At 31.3% G+C, this 6,672-nt stretch overlaps 1 protein-coding gene across 1 annotated transcript in view; it reads right to left on the bottom strand.

The window, feature by feature from the left end:
- Positions 1 to 4,722, bottom strand: part of LOC145245694 (transcription factor 24-like) — a 23,955-nt gene extending 19,233 nt beyond the window's left edge. The window contains exon 1 of the mRNA XM_080107240.1: positions 4,668 to 4,722. The gene's annotated coding sequence lies outside the window, so the exon portion shown is untranslated. The remainder of the gene's footprint in view (positions 1 to 4,667) is intronic.
- Between the last annotated feature and the right edge of the window lie 1,950 nt (positions 4,723 to 6,672).

Raw genomic sequence — 6,672 nt, 5'->3', positions numbered from 1 at the left:
TAATACGTTAATATTATATATCTACAAATCGTATATTTTGTACATAATACGTATATATTATATATGTATAATATGTATCTATTATAAATATATACACAATATATTTAATGTGTGCATTATATGCATATATTATATATGTATATTACTTGTATATTATATCTATGTATAATATCTATATATTATATGTGTAATATGTATATAGTCTTATGTATAGATTTTATGCATAATGTGTATATGTTGAGTGCATATTATATGAATAATATATGTGTAAGTTGTATGTATAGTATATGTATATATTGTATTAAATTATATTTATATTATATGTATATATTGTATTATATTTTATTATATTTATATTATATATCTATTATCTATAGATTATATATCTATCAATATATATATATATATATATATGTAATTATTTTTTTATTAGCCTTTAATAAGGTTTCTTTTAGTATTTATATTAAATTATGCTTTTAGAAACGTTATTAGAAAATCTGTTTTATTGTTTATAAATACAAAATTGTGTGTGTGTGTATATATATACACACGCACATATATATATATACATATATACATACACACACGCATATATATATATATATATATATATATATATATATATATATATATATATATATATATATATATATATATATATAGCTGTAATTCCAAAAAGTGTCGATGGTTATATAGTGGGTCACAACTAGAAGTTATATTAAATTCTGTATGAACAGCCATAAGCCTCTTAAAATATTAATTTTGTAATAACTAAAAATAATAAGTCTCTACATTTATAATAACCTCATGGATAATATACGAAGTAATGGGGCTTTTTTGTCCATCTAATTTGCATATATGTTAAATAATGTGTTCCTGCATTAGATTGCTACTGAGAAGAAAGAGATATTATGAAATATTAGAGAGTAATTTAATCAGCTTCTTAATGAGAAAGAAGACGGTAGAAATATAGAAACTATTACGTATAGTATCAATCGATTAGTGATGTTAATTACGAAGCACTGCTGCTTGCAACAATTATAGTTTTTTTTTTTACTTCTTCATCTCAGAGCTACAGAAAAATTAAACATGCTTTTGTATGCTTAAGTATATAAGAATGTTTTTTAGCACTACAATCGATAGATCAGAAGGGACATTCTGTTTATTTGATAGGTGTTCATTGGAATAGCGTCTACATTTGGTCTCCCAATTTTTCATGCTTCGTAGATTAGCATCGCTCGACAATATATATGGCCATTTTACAATATAGCGAACAAAACTAAAACGTGGTCAAAAAAACAATTTTATAACAAATAAATGATACTAAATGCAAGATAATTTTACGCTTTTACCTACAATATTTTGTGTTGTAACTTATTTTAAACCGTTTATTTACTTTGAAACAGAAGTAATGTCGAATGTCAAGTTAGAACTATAATAAATGTCTGACATTAGACGGTTATCTAGGAAGTATCGATAATCGCTCCAAAATAAAAATTAAACAAAGTATTGGTAGAAACCCACCCAATAAATGTCACCAGTAATGCGAAAATGCTATGTACTTCCAGTAGTTTAATGTAGGTCCCAGGGGTCACACTTACTGCATGTATAAAATATACTGCATTTCGTGATTTAACGAACCCAATGGTAGTTCTCATCGTTTAAGCCGGATACATGTACATCCTTCACTGAAACAAAAGAAATAAAATATGCTATTTTACATTCTAGACGTTGCTTTAAACTTTTTTTTTAATTACATTTTCACCCCAAACAATTCACATGGCCATTTTGATGTAGGGGGCTACTATCAGGGACATAAGCTACAGGGGTACTATGTAGGGAGTTGAGCAGCAAGATGTCGGTTCACGTTACACTTGAACTTCTGCATGTCAGTACAGTTGGGGAAGCAGGAACCCGGAAGGGAATTCCAAAGTCTAACAGTTCTTGGAAATAAACTACTGGAGTAGAAGGCTCTCTTACATCTAGGGACCTCAACTATGAAGGGGTGGGATTTTGCTGCTTGTCGGGTTTGTCGGGGGTACTTACGTCGAGGGGCTACCACTTACAAATAAATATTTGTATGCATGTGCTATGTTGATCAAAAGGATTATTATTCTCATCTTGGGTGTTATTTAGCACAACGTTTCGATCGCTGCAACTTGCGACCTTCTTTGAGTGTTAAAAACATGCTTCTTTTTTCTACGAAGGAAAAAGAGGGTTGACTTTGCATTACAAGAATTCGAGCCGTTTTTTTTCAGAATGGATCCGTTGATTATAAAGCAGGTTCAATCATCAGGGGACACTAAGATATTTGTTAAACGTTTTTCTATGGCTCAGTTGTTCCGGATATCTATACTAATTGTGTTAGTATTAGTGAAAAAAAAAGTGCTTTACGAAACAGAGGATCGATTAGTATAGATATGCCGAAAATTGAGCAGCAACCGAAAGGTTGTGCTAATAACACCCAAGATGAGAATAATAGTCCGAGTAATCAATATAACACATGCATTGACGTATCATCTCAAAAATTCAGACTTGCCAATATTCGTATTATTAAATATTTTCGGCTACTGTTCTCATCGTGGGCGCTATTTTCACAACGTATTGGTCGATGAAACCTGCGACCTTCTTCGGGTGTTAAGAACTACTCCGACCTTCTTCAGATGTATTTTGTCGAACTCAGAAATCTTTCTATTGAACTCGGGAGCCTACACGGAATTTGTAACGGAACACTTTACTTAACCTACGGGATTATCATGTTCTCATTTTATCAGCCATGACTTCGTAGGGTCGCTAGTAATTCGCAATTATATTTCGAATGCCGCCCGCACTGACGATTGAACCCTCAACCTCCAGAAGACTGTAACTCACAACTGAATTTTACGACTACAAAAACGTAAACATACTACCCCCGTGAAGTAAATAAAAAAAATGTTCTGTTCAAAATTACGTAAAATTTAGAGTTAGACAGAAACATTCCAGAGTTTGACAAAATACACCTGAAGAAGGTTGGAGGTTACATCGACCGAAACGTTGTGAAAAATGACACTGAAAATGAGAACAATAGTCCGAAACATCCAAATCATTCGTATAACCAATCCTCATCTAAAAAATTCATAAACTTAATGACTGCTATATGTATAGAATCTGTTGTCATAGGATTTCAAGACAACCAAATTGTAATCGGCAGTCCTTGCAAATAACCAGTACTCATGCAGAACAGGGACCGTGTATTCGTCGGCATATAACGGAACATATTACGTAAACCGGCGAAAACTACTGAAACGCTTGGCCAATGAAATCTCAGAAACCGACAATTGGCAAACGGTTGCTTTGGTTTATTAAATTATTTTTAAAGGTGTGTTCTATTAATTAAATTGTTAGGGAAAAGAGCAAACCCGTTAAAAGCCCCCCCCCCTCCATCCACATATTAAAAATTGCTTTCTAAAAAATAACGTTATTATTTCAGGATCGTTCGTAAACTGCCTAATTTTTTCATCAAAATGTTTTGGGGTTTTTTGGGATTATAATTAAAGTTCCTATTCTGCATAAAGAAGCTCTGTCCACGGAAATTATGCCTGATCCTATAACCATGGAGAGAGATGTTAATCCACAAGTTTCTTTGCCATAATATGTATGTTAATTTATAACTGATATTGACTATTTTTAGACTTCAGTTGAATGGAGGAAGGAAAGCGCGTAAAACGGATGGTTGTTTATATATATATATATATATATATATATATATATATATCAGATTATATATAATATTTATATATATATATATATTCATGGATACATATATATATATATCAGATTATATATAATATTTATATGGATATAATATTTATATGGATATTCATGGATACACACACACACACACACACACACACACACACACACACACATATATATATATGTATATAAACAAACATCCGTTTTACATATATATATATATTCATACATACATATACTCATACATATATATATGTGTGTGTGTGTATGAGTATATGTATGTATGAATATATATATGTATGAGTATATGTATGTATGACTATATATATGTATGAGTATATGTATGTATGAATATATATGTATGAGTATATGTATGCATGAATATATATATATATATGTATGTATGAGTATATGTATGAATATATATGTATGTATGAGTATATGTATGTATGAGTATATGTATGTATGAATATATATACGTATGTATTTATGAATATATGTATGTATGAATATATATATATATATATATGAATATATATGTATTTATGAATATATATATATATATATATATATATATATATATATATATATATATATATATATATATATATATATATATATATTCATAAATACATATACAGGGTGTTTCAAAAGTCTTAAGAACATTACAAGTTATTAAAAATCGTTATGTTCCCAAGACTTTTGAAACACCCTGTATATGTATTTATGAATATATATATATATATATATATATATATATATATATATATATATATATATATATATATATATATATAATGTATATGAAAATATACATGATTAAATATGAAAACAGAACATACTTTAACTTTCATACCTTAAGTATAAGTATATAAACTTAGTTAATAACGAGATTCCTTGCTAATGAAAAATACAAAGCAAAATGTACTTACATGCGTTGTCGTCTGCTGCAACGCGTCCTTTGAGAATACCAGAAGGAAGTTCTTGTATATAGCCCGCCATGTTTGAAATGACAGGGTACAAAATTCGAGGGTGGAGCAAAGATTCTGTTTAAACAAAAGAGATTGGTGGATTGAAATTGTGCTTCTGTTTTGTTTGAGGGAAGGGATTCTCTTTTAGACGTGTAAACACATCTCTGTGAAAGGCTCTGGCCGTTTAACCTTCCGTTGTTCCTGCACACTTAAATTACGTCTGTCTGTTTGAGTGGAGTTTTAACTATCATTATATCGGGCTGTCACACTAAACTTTAAAATATGAATTACGTTGGTCTGTCATAGGTAACTTTGAAATATGAATTACGTTGGCATTTAAATTACATCTGTCTGTTAGAGTTAAGTTTGAATTATAATTACATCGATCTGTCACACTTAAATCTGAATTACGTCGGTCCGCCGCACTAAAGTTTGACGCTTCAATTATGTTCGTCTGGTTGAGTTAAGTTCGAACTACGATTACATCGGTCTGTTACGTCACGGTCGAGGTTTACAAAGCATTTTCGTTGATCTGACAAGCTTATGGTTGAAATAGAACTTTCATCGTTGAACGACAAACGTTGATATTAAATAGATGTATCTTATTTTACAGTCTGTCATACATCCATTTGGAATAGCATTTTTAGAAATGTCCTAGCATATCTATAAGAGGTTTTGTTGATCTCACAAGCTTAAGATTGAAATCGGATTTTTATGGATAGATTGGACGGACGTATCTTAAAATTGCCCGTTCTCATTTCATACTTATTTCTTTTCTTGGTTATGAATCTGAAGCACGTCACGCTTTAATTTGGCATTTAAATTACGTCCATCTATTACCGTTTTGAATTATGATTACGACGCTCTACCACACTTAACTTTGAAATATGATTTTTTTTTTCACGGAAATCGTCCCCAAGCAAGATATGAAACCACTTGACGTAAGGAGCTAACAAACATTCAAACTTTCACGAAAAACACTCATCTAGCTGAAACCACTATCAATAATTTCCTCCATTTTTTTTTCTGTACCAAAACCTAAACGCAGATTCCATGAACAAAGTTTCTTTCTTAGAACTGCACACCAGTGGAACTCTTTTCCGTTTCCCTGCTTTCCAGTTCACTACAATATGGTCGTCTTCAAGTCCAACGTAAACAAGTTCTTGATGAGCCGCCCTCTTAAGTGATACAATTTACCAAATTCCGCTACTAACGATTACTATGATATTGTCCCATTGACTACCGTACACTCATTAACCCTTATCCTCGAATGGCCTCCAGGCCTTGATAAGTGGTGACTCTCTATATATTATTTAATTGGAATTCATTATTGAGATAAGTATTATTTATTACTTTATTTATTTGCGGACTATTATCCTCCTCTTTTTTAGTTGTTGTTTCACGCCGTTTCGAACAAGTATATCTCTGGCCTTCGTCAGGTGGTAACCAGGGCGGGATAAGAACTCCGAATCTCCTAACTGTCTCAATTACTGCCTGCAACCCGACGACAACAACTATGGAAGGCATTAATTGCTGAGAATGCAGTTTGGAGATTCGGAGTTCCTATCCTGTCGCAGTTACCACCTGACGAAGGCCAGAGGAATAATTGGCTGAAACGTCCTGAAACAACAACTCAGAAAGATGAGGATAATAGTCCGCAATAAATAAATTAATAAGTGGTGACTCCTTTATAAAAAAAAACTTAAATGACTAGCCAACAATAAGCGTTAGAGAGATAGAATATACTTAAAAAAAAATAAAATAAAATAAGTCTTCGTTTTTGCCTAAAACATTTCTTATGAAATAAGGGAAGTGAGTTACGAAGCTGTCAAAGGTAAACAGGAAGTTAACTTTCTACTATTCTTAAATGGAGGGGCGCCATGGTATATACTTAAGAAGCACCAACCAGACTGGTACAGTATCACTATCTATTCTATCGTTTAAATTGCGCGCTTCTTTTTTATGG

Source organism: Euprymna scolopes, chromosome 23 (genome assembly GCF_053919585.1).
Source record: "Euprymna scolopes isolate OS-2025 chromosome 23, ASM5391958v1, whole genome shotgun sequence".
Taxonomy (NCBI): domain Eukaryota; kingdom Metazoa; phylum Mollusca; class Cephalopoda; order Sepiida; family Sepiolidae; genus Euprymna; species Euprymna scolopes.
This window is presented reverse-complemented; position numbering and strand designations above follow the sequence as displayed.